Consider the following 19,898-nt stretch of genomic DNA (forward strand, 5'->3'; position numbering starts at 1 on the left):
AGGTGATCTCCATTTAACTAATTATGTGACTTCTAAAAACAATTAGCTGTAACAATGATGATTTGGTGTGTCATATTAGAGTGGGTGAATACTTATGCAACGATTATTTTGTGTTTTATATTTGCAATAAATTTGATTACCTTGTAGAGATCTGTTTTCACTTTGACATGAAGAAGTCTTTTTCTGCTGATCAGTGTCAGAAAAAGCCAAATTAAATCCACTGTGATTCAATGTTGTAAAAAGATAAAACATGAAAACTTCCAAGGGGGGGTGAATATTATAGTCTGAAAATAACATGCTATAAGCCATCAGTTGCAGACATCAGATGAAATGACAAAAGCAGAACTCTGGAATAATGATAACTAGCCTAGAGCTTAGGGCTTGGTGCCTGAAACTTGGATACTAGGAGTTAAATTCTGGTGTTTGGACTGGGCCCTGCAGATTACACTCCAGCTCTGTGCTATAGTTTATTGCTTGGAGACAGAGCTGGGGTCTGGGCTTCACAGAATCAATCCTGCTTCATGATAGCAGTAAGCAGCGACCAGCAGGGGGGTATAAAATGCGCTCAGTTGTTGTTGTTCAAGATCAGAGGCTGAAAGTGGAAGTGACAAGGTGGTAATCTTCCCGCAGCAATTTGCTGGTCATAAATGCTGTTTATCCCATCGGCTCTCGCAGACTGAAGAAGTGCAGAGTTTTACTGCTTCCCTCCTGTCAGCACTCTTGCTGATTTGTGGTTCCAAGTCCCAGAAGGTGCTCTTTTCCCAAAAAGCCACAGGATCAAGTTACACTTCATGTTAGGACCCTGACCCTGAGTCACCCACTTCCTGCTTCCTGTGACCTCCGCAGTGTGGGAACAACGCTCCCTCTTGCTCAGACCTGCCCCCTGAAATCTACAGACACACTTGAGTGGGCTGGTGCCTATGGGTGACAGAATAAATACATTCTGAGGCTGCTCAGGTGGTGGGGTCTGGAAAACACATTTCAAAGCGGCATAGGTGGGGTCAGACGTTTACCCACAGCCACCACGGCAGGCAGCAAAGAATGGGACTTAATTTATGCTCCACTCACCCAGCTCTAATGCCTCGTCTTCTCCAACTCACTGATGTGGCTGCCACTCTGAATTCCGGGTCATGCTCCCAGCTGGCTCAGTGAGTAACAGGACACAGTTTCAGTCCCAGCTAAGTGAAGACAATGCCTGAGCATGGTAGCGTAATGTTATTACAGTACCAGCGACCAGAGTTCAGTCCCCATAGTAGTCTGTAAGCAGTTTGGACACCATAGCCACGTGGATTTCTTCCGGCTATTCCGGTTTCCTCCTACATTCCAATAGGTTTAATCGGTAACATGATTGTAATTGGGTGGAGCGGGCTCGTTGGGCTGGAAGTGCGCGATACCGTGCTGTACCGCTAAATAAAGAAATAAATGCTCTGTGATTAGTCAACACATAAACTCTTGCTGCAGTCCACCTGGAGTCGATGCCCTAAAGTTGAACATGACCTTTATTTGTCACGTGTACATCAAATCATACAGCCAAGTGTGTGGTTTTGCATCCAATCAAATTACTGAACCCGGTGCTGGGGTAGTCCGCAAGCATCGCCACATTTCCGGCGCCAACACAACTCACTAACCCTAACCCCTATGTGCTTTTGGATTGTGGGAGGGAACTGGAGCACACAGAGGAAACCGACATGATCACATACAAACTTTTTACCGGCTGCGGTGGGATTGAACCCAGTTTTCTAGTATTGTAAAGCATTGTGCTAATCACTGCGCTACCGTGATCTAAGTGACACTGATGGTTGGTGCTAGATGGGGTGGTTTGAGTATCTTAGAAACTGCTGATCTCCTGGGATTTTCACTAGCTAGGAATATAAAGGAGGATAGCAAAAGTTTTTTTAGGTATGTGAAGAGAAGGAAGATAGTTAAGCACAATGTTGGGCCCTTGAAGAATGAATTGGGAGAAATTGTTATGGGAAACAGAGAAATGGCAGACGAATTTAATAAGTACTTTGGATCTGTCTTCACTAGGGAAGACACAAGCAATCTCCCAGATGTATGGATGGGCCAAGGACATAGGATAACAGAGGAACTGAAACAGATTGACATTAGGAAGGAAACGGTGATGAGTAGACTGATGGGACTGAAGGCTAACAAATCCCCAGGTCCAGATGGTCGGCATCCTAGGGTACTAAAGGAGGTGGCTCTGGAAATTACGGATGCATTGGTGATCATTTTCCAATGTTCCTTAGATTCAGGATCAGTTCCTGAGGATTGGCGAATGGCTAATGTTATCGCATCTTTTAAGAAAGGAGGGAGGGAGAAAACAGAGAACTATCACCCTGTTAGCCTAACATCAGTAGTGGGAAGATGCCAGAGTCCATTATTAAAGATGAAATAGCGGCATATCTTGATAGCAGTGATAGGATTGGGCCGAGCCAGCATGGATTTACCAAGGGCAAATCATGCTTGACTAATCTATTGGAGTTTTTCGAGGATGTAACCAGGAAGATAGACGCAGGAGATCCAGTGGACGTGGTGTACCTTCAGAAGGCATTCGATAAGGTACCACATAGGAGATTGGTGGGTAAAATCAGAGTTCATGGCATTGCGGGGAGGATATTGACATGGATAAAAAACTGGTTGGCAGATAGAAAGCAAAGGGTAGCAGTGAATGGGTGTTTCTCGGAATGGCAGGTGGTAACTAGTGGGGTGCCACAGGGCTCGGTATTGGGACCACAGCTGTTTACGATTTACGTCAATGATTTAGAGGAAGGCATTGTGAATAACATCAGCAAGTTTGCTGATGATACTAAGCTGGGTGGCAGTGTGACATGTGATGAGGATGTTAGGAGAATTCAAGGTGACTTGGATAGGCTGGGTGAGTGGGCAGAAACTTGGCAGATGGCGTTTAATGTGAATAAGTGTGAGGTTATTCACTTTGGGAGCAAGAACAGGAAGGCAGATTATTATCTGAATGGTGTGGAGTTGGGTAAGGGAGAAATACAAAGAGATCTAGGAGTACTTATTCATCAGTCTCTGAAGGTGAATGAGCAAGTGCAGCAGGCAGTGAAGAAAGCTAATGGAATGTTGGCCTTTATTACAAAGGGAATTGAGTACAAGAGCAAGGAAATCCTTTTGCATTTGTATAGGGCCCGGGTGAGACCACACCTGGAGTATTGTGTGCAGTTTTGGTCTCCAGGGTTAAGGAAGGACATCCTGGCTGTGGAGGAGGTGCAGCATAGATTCATTAGGTTAATTCCTGGGATGTCCGGACTGCCTTACACAGAGAGGTTAGAGAGACTGGGCTTGTACATGCTGGAATTAAGGAGATTGACGGGGGATCTGATTGAGACATATAAGATTATTAAGGGATTGGACAAGATAGAGGCAGGAAATATGTTCCAGATGCTGGGAGAGTCCAGTACCAGAGGGCATGGTTTAAGAATAAGGGGTAGGTGATTTAGGACAGAGTTGAGGAGGAACTTCTTCTCCCAGAGAGTTGTGGAGGTGTGGAATGCGTTGCCTCAGAAGGCAGTGGAGGCCAATTCTCTGGATGCTTTCAAGAAGGAGCTAGATAGGTATCTTATGGATAGGGGAATCAAGGGTTATGGGGACAAGGCAGGAACCGGGTATTGATAGTAGATGATCAGCCATGATCTCAGAATGGCGGTGTAGGCTCGAAGGGCCGAATGGTCTACTTCTGCACCTATTGTCTATAACAGTTCCGAGAGATTACAGAGAATGGTCTGAGAAACAAAACCATCCAGTGAGCAACAGTCCTATGAGGTGAAAACACGTTTTTGATGAGAGAGCTCAGAGGAGAATGGCCACACTGGTTTAAGCTTACTGAAGGCAACAGCACTCTCTTTGGGGAGAATGTCCAAATTACTTAGAGGACAGCAAACGCCAATCTTACAGCTGGCTCAGGAAAGTGATTGTGCTAAAATATCCGTCTGTCTTCCTCGAACCAGTAAGCTCACTTTCTCCATTCCCCATTTACGAGCAAGAGAATGTACTCATCCAGCAACCTGTCATTGCATTAAGTAGACCAAAGAAGAAGAAAGACTTGTATTTTGATGGCAACTTACACTATATTTAACAGCCATTGGAATTCTTTATAACTGTAGTCACTGTGCAAAGTGGGGGCATTTTGCACACAGCAAGCCCCAGACCTGGGCCTCTGAACCTCTATCTGCACAAACCCAGACCTGGGCCTCTGTAGCTCCCTTTGCACAAACCCAAACCTGTGCCTCTGTAGCTCCCTTTGCACAAACCCAAACCTGTGCCCCTGAACCTCTATATGCACAAACCCAGACCTGGGCCTCTGTAGCTCCCTTTGCACAAACCCAAACCTGTGCCTCTGTAGCTCCCTTTGCACAAACCCAAACCTGTGCCCCTGAACCTCTATCTGCACAAACCCAGACCTGGGCCTCTGTAGCTCCCTTTGCACAAACCCAAACCTGTGCCCCTGAACCTCTATATGCACAAACCCAAACCTGGGCCTCTGTAGCTCCCTCTGCACAAGCTCCAAAGCCTGGCCCTCTGTACCTCCATCTGCACAAGCCCCAGACCTGGGCCTCTGTACCTCCTTCTGCACAAACCCAAACCTGGGCCTCTGTACCTCTATCTATACAAACCCAAACCTGGGCCTCTATACCTCTATCTGCACGAGCTCCAAACCTGAGCCTCTGTACCTCCCTCTGCACCAGCTCCAATCCCGGGATCTGTACCTCCCTCTGCAACTGGATCCTTGACTTTCTTAACATAATAGCACAGTATGTGGGGATGGGAAATAACATCTCCTCCTGAATGACAATCAACCCTGGTGTACTTCAAGGATGCATACTCTCTGCTGTACTCTCTCTGCACCCATGAAAACGTGGGTAGGCACAGCTCAAAAACAACTATAAATTTGCTAAAAACACAACTATTTTTGGCAGAATTTCAGATGTTAATGTGAAGGCGTACAGGAGTGATATAGATCAGCTGGTTGACTGGTGCCATAGCAACAACCTTGCACTCAATGTCAGTAAAACCAAGGAATTAATTGTGATCTTCAGGAAGGGAAAGTTGAGGGTACATACACTAGTCCTTAGCGAGGAATCAAGTTCTCGTGTCTCAACAACTCTGAGAATTTATCTGAGGTCCAACATACTGATGCAGTTACAAAGAAGGCATGACATTCTTTTTTCATATTTTTCATTAATTTCTTGAGCAAAATTGATTTGTCACCAAAAACATTCAAATTTCTACAGATGTACCGTGGACAGCATTCAAACTGGCTGCATCAGTGTCTGGTACGGAGGGCCCACTGCACAGAATCGGAACAAGCTGCAGAAAGTTGTAAACTCAGCCAGCTCTGTCATAGACACTCACCTCCCCAGCATCCAGGACATCTTCAAGAGGTGATGCCTCAAAAGGGCAGCATCCATCATTAAGGACCCTATCACCCAGGACGTGCCCTCTTCTCATTGCTACCGTCAAGAAGGACGTAATGGAGCCTGAATACACAGACTCAATGTTTCAGTAACAGTGTCTTCCCCTCTGCCTTCAGATTTCTGAATGGACATTGAACCCATGAACACTATGTCAGTATTTTTTGCTGTCTTTTTGTACTACTTATTAACTTAATTATCCTTTAAAATATATACTCCTTGCTGTAAATTATAGATGTTATTATGTATGGCAATGTACTGCTACTGCAAAACAACAGATTTCATGATCTATCCCAGTGATATTAAACCTGATTCTGACCATGGCCCACAAGCAGCAGTTCCAGCGATGTTGACCAAGGCATAAACATTGGCCAGAAGTGTGGGGAGAACTGTCATTGCTCTTCCTTGAAATAGCACACTGAGGCTGTGTTTGAAATCTGCATTTCCACTTGGTTTACTGTGAAGTCTGAAAATACCAATTCACAGGGCTACACAGAAGAGCCTCTGCCTCCCATCAGTAGCCTTCTCTGGGGCCCCCAGCCTGTGTTAACAGAAGGCACACTCGTTACCAAGCACTGTCTGGTTAATGAATTACAAGTATCATCCATTCACAGCACATTCAATAACAGTTCAATCACCAGGCCCTCTAATGATAAACAGTTCTTACCAAGTCCAACATCTGCAAACCATTTGCACCATATTCTTGACATTAATGATATAATTCCACCTGATTGAAACCCCATTACCAGCGATGGCCTCCAAAACACATCTGTAGATCATCACATTATTTTCTGCCATATATCCACAAGGAAAGTTTTCCTATTCCTTTTTGGTAAAACAACTGTCAAACAGCATGTCAGGATGAGTTGACTAAACATCTAAAAAAGATGTCCAGCTCTGAACAATGGTAACCCCAGTATTTAAATACCAAAGTGAAATATCCTCAAATGCTTAATGGAATGTGTTCTTAACCAATCTGTGGAGCAAGTCAGCGTTCCTGGTGAGAAGATCTTTGTTAGCTCTCTCTAGCAAACATGAAAAGTCCCCCAGGTCTCTTTTGAAAAGGAGCAGAGTGGTTCTAGCTTGATCTGAACAACTTTTATCCCTTTTCATCATGAAACATATTATTGTGTAGCTTTCTGTGGCTGCTGCTTCCAAAGTTCTCATTCTGCTGGGAATTGTTCTAGAACATCCTTCAGGAGTCTCTTGTCTCTGTCCTGTACCCCGGTGGTCTGGTGAATATTTACCATCCCATCATCACAAAATATATTTTGAAAAACTCTTAGGTAGACACATGGATGAATGCCATGTGGGAGGGAAGAGTAGGTTAAAAGATTGGCACAACATTGCAAGCTGAAAGACCTGTACCGTGCTATAGTGCTATGTTCTATGTTCCATATGTATCTTTCTGAACAATATTAGATTTCAACAGTCTGGACGTTAATACCAGTTCAACAGCCACAGCTGGAAAATTTAAATTCAAGTATTTAAATAACCTGGGATTATAAAATTGTTAATATGATTATGATTATGATTATGAGAACACACAGTCCCCTTTTATTGTCATTTAGTAATGCATGCATTAAGAAATGATAAAAATGCTTTTCCAGAATGATATCATGAAAACACATGACAAACCGACTTAAAAACTAACAAAAACTACAAACGTTTGTACATAATTATAACATATAGTTACTACAGTGCAAAGCAATACCATAATTTGATAAGAACAGTCCATGGCACAGTAAAAGTCTCAGAGTCTCTCGAAAGTCCCATCATCTCATGCAGGCGGTAAATCTCCAGCGCCGTCAACTTGCTGATGCAGCATCCTGGAAGCATCCAACCACAGTCCGTCTCCGAGTCCATCCGAAAAACTCCAAACCTCTGACCACCTACTCGACACCGAGCACTGAGCACCATCTCTGCTGAACGTTTCGACCCCAGCCCTGGCAACAGGCAATACGCAAAGCCAAGGGTTTGGGGCCTACGTCTCGGAGATTCTCAATCGCACAGTAGCAGCGGCAGCGAAGCAGGCATTTCAGAAGTTAATCCAGATGTTCCTCCGTGCTTTCTCACGGCTGCCCCCATCAAATCCAGATTGTGCACGGCACCCCTAGTTACACATATCGATATTCATTCGGAACGGCCGCGCGCACTGCGTCACGCCACCATCTTCTCCTCCCTCCTAGCAATCATGATTTAGACTACTATTAAAAATTTTCACCTGGTCCAGCTCCAGACTGATCCAGGCTAATTAAAAATGAACACTAATTGCTGGTTTTGCCAATGTTGTCTGCATCCTGTGAATTAATTTAACAGAATAGATTTGTTGCCAGACTTCCGATCAAAGTATTTCTGTGTGCTGTACTTCAACGTTGCTGAAATTCATTTGTTCATTATTGCCATGCTGTATGTTGTGGGCGATCATGGTCTTAGACCATGATTGTTCTTGGCAAATTTTTCTACCAGAGAGGTTTGCCATTGTCTTCTTCTGGGCAGTGACTTTACAAGATGGGTGAGCCCACCCATTATCAATACTCTTCAGAGATTGTCTGCCTGGCATCAATAATCACATAACCAGGACTTGTGATATGCACCAGCTGCTCATATGACCATCCACCATCTGCTCCCATGACCTCACGTGACCCTGATCAGGGGGCTATCCAAGTGCTACACCTTGCCCAGGGGTGATCTGCAGGCTGGTGGAGGAAGGAACACCTTCCACCTCCTTTGGTAGAGACATATCTCCACTCTGCCATTCTGAAATTCATTTCTCTAATATTAATGGACTGTTTCAGGGGCAGAATGCAATGTGTTGAAATAACTGTGTGGCTTATTGTTCTTTTTGTGAGGTTATAAATACACTGTAGGCCAGGAGTACAAAAACAAAGAAGCTATGTTAAGCTACACACACAAAATGCTAGTAGAACACAGCAGGCCAGGCAGCGTCTATAGGAAGAGGTACAGTCGACGTTTCGGGCCGAGACCCTTCGTCAGGACTCCTGATGAAGGGTCTCGGCCTGAAACGTCAACTGTATCTCTTCCTATAGATGCTGCCTGGCCTGCTGTGCTCTAAAAGTATTTTGTGTGCGTTGCTTGAATTTCCAGCATCCGCAGATTTTCTCGTGTTTGTGAAGCTATGTTAACCCTTCATTGTGGACACGGATTCAGACTCAGCAAAAACACTTAAAAAGACAATAGAAGTTAAGTAAATGGGGATGTAGCCTGGGCCTGGAATCCAGACTTTCACCCACCACCTGTTTTACAGTCCAGGTTCAAGAATTACTGAAAATATTGCTAAACTAACTGTTAGATGCATTTAACTCTCTAAAATCTGGAGCTAGCATTCTCAAGTATGTACCAAAACACCTCTAATTCAGTTCAGGGAAGATTTTGATAAGAGTGTGTTAAGTTTTTGCTTGACAGCAGTTTCTCACTATCCTAATTAAACTGTAGCTAAATCTTATCCGCTGATTGCATCTGATTTCAGAAGTAAACTGTAAAGCAGTGTCGGATGTTTTAAAATGTCAGAAGTACAATATAAATGCAAAGTTATTGTGAAATTATATCAAACCACTGAACAAAATAAACTTTTGAGAATTTGTGTCTTTGATGTAGGATGACTCACTGAGCAAGTGAATGGTATGATCTAACGGTAATCACCAGGTCTGAGTGCTCAGGATTCTAGTTTATACAATATTCCAGAGGAACTGAGAGGCAATGGGGGGAGGGTGGCATCAAAGGAGGTATCAGAGAGTTGTTCTGTTATGATGCACAGACCGTAAGACTTCAAGTTCAAGTTGAATTGACATTCAGTCATACAAGGTGCCAACAGTCATGCATGAAATAAGGCCACATCTGGCATGTCTGAGAAAGCAAGTAAGCATACAGTCACACATAGCCCAAGTCCCTGAACGACATGTCTTGTAAATTGATGGTGCGTGGGCATTGTGGGCAAAAACAAGCAGTTCTCTGCAGCCTACAGACGAATGTACGCACTCACGCGGCCAATCCTGCTTGCTATTCTACCGATCAAACACTGGGGGGCAGCACCAACATGAGGGCCAGCTCCCAATCCAGTATGGACATCTCCTCAGGTGTAGACCGAGAAACAAGATTAGGCCATCAGCACCATAGTGTCTGCTCTGCCATTCCATCATGGCTGGTTTATTATCCCTCTCAAATCAATTCTCCATCTAGAGGTGGTGGATAGTAATTTAGAAACGACTTGGAAAGGAACTATGAACAGCGGGAGAAAGAAAGCATGGGATGGAGTAGTGCAAAATTTGGCCTGTCCATAAGGTGGAGCATGACTAGGATAGTTTGAAGTATATACAACAGTCAAGAGAGATTTAGGTGGACCAAACTGTCATAGGTATCGCAGAAGAAGAACTTGTGAAGTGCATCAAGGATTGCTTTTGAGAACAGTTAGTTAAGGAATTTACCTTGAAAGAGACTACTTTAGATTTGATCATGAGTAATGGTGAAGGATTAATCATAGACAATATGGTTAAAGGTCCCGTCAAGGCCACTGACCTCAATACAATAGATATCTGATAGGCTGGTGCTCCAGAAGGTTAGTACACCTGGGATCGAGGGTGTCTCAGATATAAAATTGGCTTTGTGGTAGAAGGCACAAGGTGGTAGTAGAAGATTACTTTTTAGATTGGAGGCTATTGATCACTGGTCTGTTGTAATGTGACTGACGTCCTCTTCTTTATCATATATTAGACCATAAGACCATAAGATATAGGAGCAGAATTAAGCTATTTGGCCCATTGAGTCTGTTCCACTATTTCATCATGGCTGTTCCAATTTTCCTCTCAGCCCCAATCTTCTGCCCTCTCCCCATATCCGTTCATGCCCTAACCAATTAAGAATCTACTAACCACAGCCTTAAATATACATAAAGATTTGGCCTCCACAGATGCCTGTGGCAAAGAATTCCACAGATTCACCAGTCTCTGGCTAAAGAAATTCCTCCCCACCTGCATTCTAGAAGGACGCTTCTCTATTCTGAGGCTGTGTCCTCTAGTCTTAGACTCCCCCACCATAGGAAACATCCTCTCCACATCCACTCTATCAAGGCTTTCACCATTTGATAGGTTTCAATTAGGTCACCCCTCTGAATTCCAGTGAATACAGGCCCAGAGCCATCGAACACTCTTCATATGACAAGCCGTTCAATCCCGGAATAATTTTCGTGAACCTCCTTTGAACCCTCTCCAGTTTCAGCACATCCTTTCTGAGATAAGGGGCCCAAAACTGCTCACAATATTCCAAGCGAGGCCTCCCCAGTGCCTTATAAAGCTTTGGCATTACATTCTTGTTTTTATAGAGGCAAGGGAGATTTCACTTTAGATACATAAGAGATGGTGGCATTGTGCTTACATTACTGTGTTAATAATTCTGAGTCGTCTGGGCTAATGCATTGGTGGTATGGTTTCAAATTCTATCCCTGGCAGCACAGAAACTTAAATTGAATAAATTTACAGTAGTTCATTTAATTTAAAATGTTGACATGAAACAACTGGATTGCTGGTTTGCTTTAAACAAAAGCTCTGATTCACTAATGGAAAGAGATGGACTGGTTGATGGAGATTTGGTGCATCAAATTCTGGTAGACATATAAACAAAGTGACAAGAACCTTAGGAGTGTTGTTAAACAGAGGAGCCTTGGAGTGCAAACCCATCGCCCCCTGAGAGTGGCAACACAGCTGGTGAAAAAGGGCATTTGATATTCTTGCCTTCATGGTCTTTGAGTGTAGGAGTTGGGATGTTCTGTCTGGACTGGTGGCAGAGGCAGATACATTCTGGACTTTTAAGAGGTATTTAAATAGACACATGAATGTGAGGCAAATGCAAGGAGATGGACGTAATGCAGGCAGAGGGGATTTGTTTAGTTGGCCATTTAATAAGTAATTTGATTGGTTGTGGGTTGAATGGCCCCTCCTGTGCGACACTGTTCTATGCCCAATGTTAGGTTGTAAAACATTGGTTTGATCATACATTAAATACAGGAAGAATATGGCAGCAATAAAGAGTGTGTTGAAGAGAATTAACGAGTACTCATAAAGAGAGATTGGATAGGCTGTTTTTACTCTTGTTGGGATGTAGGAAGCTGGAGGTTTATTGGATCTAGGTTAAGTTAAAACAACATCTAAATCAACCAGGAAAGTGGGTAAAAGATGGCATTTAAGTTAAATGCATTTGTGAAATTAAATCGAGGCAGGATATTGTGTACAGTTCTGGTCAGCGAATTATAGGAAAGATGTCAATAAAATTGAGAGAGTACAGAAGAGGTTTACTAAAATGTTGCCTGGGTTTCATCACCTAAGTTACAGAGAAAGGTTGAACAAGTTAGGTCTTTATTCTTTGGAGTGTAGAAGCTTGAGGGGGGACTTGATAGAGGTGTTTAAAATTACGAGGGGGATTGATAGAGTTGACATGGATAGGCTTTTTCCATTGAGAGTGGGGAAGATTCAAACAAGAGGACATGAGCTGAGAGTTAAAGGGCAAAAGTTTAGGGGTAACATGAGGGGAAACTTCTTTACTCAGAGGGTGGTAGCTGTGTGGAACAAGCTTCCAGCAGAAGTGGTTGAGGCAGGTTCGATGTCGTTTAAAGTTAAATTGGACAGCTATATGGACAGGAAAGGAATGGAGGGTAACGGGCTGAGTGCAGATCGGTGGGACTAGGTGAGAGTAAGAGTTCGGCACCGACTGGAAGGGCCGAGATGGCCTGTTTCCGTGCTGTAATTGTTATATAGTTATATGGTTATATTATATTATAAATCGAGGCAGGATGTAAAGATGGAAAATGAAAGTAAGTTAGCCCATAATATTAAAGAGGATACCAAAAGTTTCTTTTGATACATAAAGTGTAAAGTGTGAGGCACGAGTAGATATTGGACCTCTCAAAAATGATTCTGGAAAGATAGTTACGGGAAACACGGAAATGGCAGACAAAATTAATGAACGTTTTTCATCATTCTTCACGGTGAAAGGCACTAGGAGTATCGTGGAAGTTCTAGTTGTCAGGGGTCATGAAGTGTGTAAAGTTACCATAACCAGTGAGAAGGTTCTTGGGAAACTGAAGGGTCTGAAGGTAAATAAGTCACCTGGACCAGATGGTGAACACCCTAGAGTTCTGAAAGAGGTAGCTGAAGATATTGTAGAGGCATTAGTAATGATCTTTCAATAATCACTACATTCTGGAATGGTTCCGGAGGACTGGAAAATTGCAGAAGTCATTCCACTCTTCAAGAAAGGAGAGGAGCAGAAGAAAGGAAACTATAGGCCAGTTAGTCTGACCTCAGTAGTTATGAAAATGTTGGAGTCAAATATTAAGGATGAGATCTCAGGGTGCTTGGAGGCACATGATTAAGTAGGCCATAGTCATCATGCTTTCCTCAAGGAAAAATCTTGCCTGACAAATCTATTGGAATTCTTTGAAGAAATAACAAGCAGGATAGACCAAGAAGAATTGTTTAATGTTGTGTACTTGGATTTTCAGAAGGCCTTTGATAAGGTGCCACACATGAGGTTGCTTAACAAGCTTCAAGCCCATGGTATTATAAGATACTATATTTAGAGATAAAGCACAGAGCTGGCTGTTCCATCCCATTGAGCCACACTGCCTAGTAACCCACCTATTTAACTCGAGCCTAATTTACAATGGCCAATTAACCTACCAACTGGTACGTCTTTGCACTGTGGGAGGAAGCTGGAGCACCTGGAGGAAACTTACACACTGATGGGAAGAACACAAAAACATTCTTGTAGGAATTGAACTCTAAACTCTGACAGCCCAAGCTGTAATAGATTCGCAGCAAGGGCTATGCTACCATTTGCCAGTGTGATTCTGCTCCTGGAGACAAATAGTCCACTGAAAGGGTTAACACCAAAAAGAGCTTGGGAGGAAGAGAGATGGCTGTCAAGCCAATCAGAGCAGGCACTTCCGAGCATACTCCCCCTGTCTTTGAAATTAAATCACATCTGTTCCAGCTCTAAGTCTGGGATTAAGCGGCTGCTGCAGAACACTTGGTGGGATCATTTCTGATAAGGTTCATCTATCTCTCACACAACAGATGCATCAGTAGGAACAGTTAATGCTGTTTGTGATAATGACTCTTCTCTATCTTTTAATAATGGGTTGCTGAAATAATTAATAAAGGCCAACAACATGCTCACATTTAGCTTGCCAAATATAGAACCACTTAGTTATTCCAATTCCCCAGCTTGAAATCCACTGCCTTGGCGATTGTAGTTCACCAAGTGCTCAGTCCCATTTCCTGCCTCCACCACCCTTTCAGGCACATTACTGATCCACATCAATCTTTTGCTGAAGCCATGCTTTGTTGTCTAGGCCTCCTTTATTGCTCACTGTGGATTCTCTGAATTAGATCTGGAGTTTCTGGGGATTATTTGTAAGCTCTGAACCGTTGCAGATGGAAACGCCAAACTCCAAAACTTGACATGTGCACCAGAGGCTAGAACTATCCACATGCACCAGACACCAGGGTTAACAACGTAGACTAGAGACAAGGACCATCCACATGGACCAGAGACTAGGACTATCCATTTGGACCAGAGACCAGGACTATCCATGTGGAGCAGAGACCAGGACTAACCATGTGCACCAAAGAGCAGGACTATCCATATGGACCAGAGACCAGGACTATCCATGTGCACCAGAGACCAGGACCATCCATGTAGACCAGAGACCAGAACTATCCACGTGGGCCCGAGACAAGGACTCTCCACGTGGACCAGAGACCAGAACTATCCATGTGCACCAAAGAGCAGGACTATCCACATGGACCAGAGACCTGGACTATCCATGTGGACCAGAAACCAGGACAATCCACGTGGACTAGAGACCAGAGACCAGGACTATCCACATAGACCAGAGACCAGAGACCAGGACCATCCACATGGACCAGAGACCAGGACTACCCACGTGGACCAGACACCAGAGACGAGGATTATCCATGTAGACCAGAGACCAGGACCATCCACATGGATCAGAGACCAGGACTATCCATGTGGACCATAGACCAGGGCCATCCACGTGGACCAGAGACCAGGACTATCCATAGAACATAGAACATAGAACATAGAATAGTATAGCACATCACAGGCCCTTCGGCCCACAATGTTGTGCTGACCCTCAAACCCTACCTCCCATATAACCCCCTAACTTAATTCCTCCATATACCTGTCCAGTAGTCCCTTAAACTTCACGAGTGTATCTGCCTCCACCACTGACTCAGGCAGTGCATTCCATGCACCAACCACTCTCTGAGTAAAAAACTTTCCTCTAATATCCCCCTTGAACTTCCCACCCCTTACCTTAAAGCCATGTCCTCTTGTATTGAACAGTGGTGCCCTGGGGAAGAGACGCTGGCTATCCACTCTATCTATTCCTTGTATTATCTTGTACGCCTCTATCATGTCTCCTCTCATCCTCCTTCTCTCCAAACAGTAAAGCCCTAATTCACTTAATCTCTGATCATAATGCATTCTCTCTAAACCAGGCAGCATCCTGGTAAATCTCCTCTGTACCATTTCCAATGCTTCCACATCCTTCCTATAGTGAGGCGACCAGAACTGGACACAGTACTCCAAGTGTAGCCTAACCAGAGTTTTATAGAGCTGCATCATTACATTGCGACTGTTAAACTCTATCCCTCGACTTACGAAAGCTAACACCCCATAAGCTTTCTTAACTACCCTATCTATCTGTGAGGCGACTTTCAGGGATCTGTGGACATGTACCCGGAGATTCCTCTGCTCCTCCACACTACCAAGTATCCTGCCATTTGCTTTGTACTCTGCCTTGGAGTTTGTTCTTCCAAAGTGTACCACCTCACATTTCTCCGGGTTGAACTCCATCTGCCACTTCTCAGCCCACTTCTGCATCCTATCAATGTCTCTCTGCAATCTTCGACAATCCTCTATACTATCTACAACACCACCAACCTTTGTGTCATCTGCAAACTTGCCAACCCACCCTTCTACCCCTACATCCAGGTCGTTAATAAAAATCACGAAAAGTAGAGGTCCCAAAACAGATCCTTGTGGGACACCACCAGTCGCAACCCTGCAATCTGAATGTACTCCCTCCACCATGACCCTTTGCCTTCTGCAGGCAAGCCAATTCTGAATCCACCTGGCCAAACTTCCCTGGATCCCATGCCTTCTGACTTTCTGAATAAGCCCACCGTGTGGAACCTTGCCAAATGCCTTACTAAAATCCATATAGATCACATCCACTGCACTACCCTCATCTATATGCCTGGTCACCTCCTCAAAAAACTCTATCAGGCTTGTTAGACACGATCTGCCCTTCACAAAGCCATGCTGACTGCTCCTGATCAGACCATGATTCTCTAAATGCCCATAGATCCTATCTCTAAGAATCTTTTCCAACAGCTTTCCCACCACAGACATAAGGCTCACTGGTCTATAATTACCGGGACTATCCCTACTACCTTTTTTGAACAAGGGGACAACATTCGCCTCCCTCCAATCCTCCGGTACAATTCCCATGGACAACGAGGACATAAAGATCCTAGCCAGAGGCTCAGCAATCTCTTCCCTCACCTCGTGGAGCAGCATGGGGAATATTCCGTCAGGCCCTGGGGACTTATCCATCCTAATATATTTTAACAACTCCAACACCTCCTCTCCCTTAATATCAACATGCTCCAGAACATCAACCTCACTCATATTGTACTCACCATCATCAAGTTCCCTCTCATTGGTGAACACTGAAGAGAAGTATTCATTGAGGACCTCGCTCACTTCCGCAGCCTCTCGGCACATCTTCCCACATTTATCTCTAATCGGTCCTACCTTCACTCCTGTCATCCTTTTGTTCTTCACATAATTGAAGAATGCCTTGGGGTTTTCCTTTACCCTACTCACCAAGGCCTTCTCATGCCTCCTTCTTGCTCTTCTCAGCCCCTTCTTAAGCTCCTTTCTTGCTTTCCTGTATTCCTCAATAGACCCATTTGATCCTTGCTTCCTAAACCTCATGTATGCTGCCTTCTTCCACCTGACAAGATTTTCCACCTCACTTGTCACCCATGGTTCCTTCACCCTACCATTCTTTATCTTCCTCACCGGGACAAATTTATCGCTAACCTCCTGCAAGAGATCTCTAAACATCGACCACACGTCCATAGTACATTTCCCTGCAAAAACATCATCCCAATTCACACCCGCAAGTTCTAGCCTTATAGCCTCATAATTTGTCCTTCCCCAATTAAAAATTTTCCTGTCCTCTCTGTTTCTATCCTTTTCCATGATAATGCTAAAGGCCAGGGAGTGGTAGTCACTGTCCCCCAGATGCTCACCCACTGAGAGATCTGTGACCTGACCCGGTTCATTACCCAGTACTAGATCTAGTATGGCATTCCCACTAGTCAGACTGTCCACATACTGTGACAGGAATCCGTCCCGGACACACTTAAGAAACTCTGCCCCATCTAAACCCTTGGAACTAATCAGGTGTCAATCAATATTAGGGAAGTTAAAGTCACCCATGATAACAACCCTGTTATTTTTGCACCTTTCCAAAATCTTCCTCCCAATCTGCTCCTCTGTATCTCTGCTGCTACCAGGGGATCTATAGAATAACCCCAATAGAGTAACTGCTCCCTTCCTGTTCCTGACTTCCACCCATACTGACTCAAAAGAGGATCCTGCTACATTACACACCCTTTCTGTAGCTGTAATAGTATCCCTGACCAGTAATGCCACCCCTCCTCCCCTTTTCCCCCATCTCTATCCCTTTTAAAGCACTGAAATCCAGAAATATTGAGAATCCATTCCTGCCCTGGTGCCAGCCAAGTCTCTGTAATGGCCACTACATCATAATTCCATGTATGTATCCAAGCTCTCAGTTCATCACCTTTGTTCCTGATGTTTCTTGCATTGAGGTACACACACTTCAAGCCCTCTACCTTACTGTCTTTACACCATTTATTCTGCTTCTCTTTCCTCAAAGCCTCTCTATATGTTATTTCTGGCCTTACTCCATGCACTTCTTTCACTGCTCTATCGCTCCGGGTCCCATCTCCCTTGCAAATTAGTTTAAACCCTCCCGAACCATGCTAGCAAACCTACCTGCAAGGATATTGCTCCCCCTTGAGTTTAGGTGCAACCCATCCAAGCTGTACAGGTCCCACCTTCCCCAGAAGAGATCCCAATGATCTAAAAATCTAAATCCCTGCTCCCTGCACCAACTCCTCAGCCACGCATTCAACTGCCATCTCCTCCAATTCTTACCATCACCGTCACGTAGCACTGGCAGCAATCCTGAGAACGCCACCCTTGAGGTCCTGTTCTTCAGCCTTCTGCCTAGTTCCCGAAACTCACACTTCAGCACCTCCTCCCTCTTCCTGCCTATGTCGTTGGTACTTATACTTTATACTTTATTGCCGTCAAACAATTGGTACTAGAACGTACAATCATCACAGCGATATTTGATTCTGCACTTCCCACTCCCTGGATTACAAATATTAAATATTAAAAGTAGTTAAAATTAGTAAATATTAAAAATTTAAATTACAAATCATAAATAGAAAATAGAAAAATGGAAAGTAAGGTAGTGCAAAAAAACCGAGAGGCAGGTCCGGATATTTGGAGGGTACGGCCCAGATCCAGGTCAGGATCCATTCAGCAGTCTTATCACAGTTGGAAAGAAGCTGTTCCCAATTCTGGCCGTATGTGTCTTCAAGCTCCTGAGCCTTCTCCCGGAGGGAAGAGGGACGAAAAGTGTGTTGGCAGGGTGGGTCGTGTCCTTCATTATCCTAGCAGCACTGCTCCGATAGCGTGCGGTGTTAAGTGAGTCCACGGACGGAAGATTTGTTTGTGTGATGTGCTGCGCCATGTTCATGATCTTCTGCAGCTTCCTTCGCTCTTGGACAGGACAACTTCCATACTAGGTTGTGATGCACCCTAGAAGAATGCTTTCTATGGTGCATCTATAACAATTAGTGAAGGTTTTAGGGGACATGCCAAATTTCTTTTGTTTTCTCAGGAAGTAAAGGCGCTGGTGGGCCTTCTTGGCAGTGAACCCTGCATGGTTGGACCAAGTCAGGTCATTTGTGATATTGACCATGAGGAATTTAAAGCTGTTCCACTTGCACACCACCGATGTAAATTGGGTCGTGTGGACCACTACTCTTTCTGAAATCAGTCAATCAATTCCTTGGTCTTGCTGACGTTAAGGGATAGGTTATTGTCTTTGCACCATGCCACCAGGTTCTTAATTTCCTCTTTGTACTCAAACTCATCATTACCCGAGATACGGGTTACAGTTGTTGTTTCAACATGTTGGTACCAACATGTATCACGACTTCTGGTTGCTTTCCCTCTCGTAGCAGGATGTCATGCACCCGGTCAGAGACATCCCGGATCCTGGCACCCGGGAGGCAACAAACCATACAGGTGTCCTTCTCACATCCACGAAGTCTCCTGTCTGCTCCCCTGACTATGGAGTCTTCAATGACGACAGATCTCCTCTTCTCCGTCTCACCCTTCTGCACCACTGGGTCAGACTCATTGCTGGAGGCCCTACCACTGTGCACACACGTGGTCGGTCGTCCCTACCAACAGTATCCAGGACGGTAAACTTATTATTCAGAAGAATGATACACGAGTGCTCTGCACTACCTGTCTGCTCACCTTCCCTTTCTCCCTTCTGACTGTCACCCAATGACCTGCTTCCGAAAGCCAAGGTGTGACTGCCTCCCTGTAGCTCTCATCTATGATTGCCTCATACTCCCTAAGGATCGAAGGACATCCAGCTGCTGCTCCAGATTCCTTGCATGGTTTTGTAATCTATCTGGGCATCCATGTAGACCAGAGACCAGGACTATCACCATGGACCAGAGACTAGGACTATCCACGTGCACCAGAGACCAGGACTATCCACGTGCACCAGAGACAGGACTATCCAAATAGACAATAGACCAGGAATATTCACGAGCACTAGAGACCAGGAATATCCATGCAGACCAGGGACAAGGTCTATACACATAGACAGGAGGCAAGGATGATCCACATGGACCAGAGACCAGGACTGTACATGTAGACCAGAGACCAGGACGATCCACGTGGACCAGAGACCAAGACTATCCACGTGGTCCAGAGCCCAGGACTGTACATGTAGACCAGAGACCAGGACAATCCACGTGGACCAGAGACCAGGAGTATCCATGTGGACCAGAGCACAGGACTATCCATGTGGATCAGAGGCCAGGACAATCCTTGTGGACCAGAAGCCAGGTCTATCAACGTGGACCAGAGACCAGGACTATCCATGTGGACCAGAGACCAGGACTATCCATGTGGACCAGAGACCAGGACTATCCTCATGGACCAGAGACCAGGACTATCCATGTGGACCAGAGACCAGGACTATCCATGTGCTCCAGAGGCCAGGACTATCAA

This window comes from Mobula hypostoma, chromosome 8, assembly GCF_963921235.1.
Source record: "Mobula hypostoma chromosome 8, sMobHyp1.1, whole genome shotgun sequence".
In the NCBI taxonomy this organism is placed as follows: domain Eukaryota; kingdom Metazoa; phylum Chordata; class Chondrichthyes; order Myliobatiformes; family Myliobatidae; genus Mobula; species Mobula hypostoma.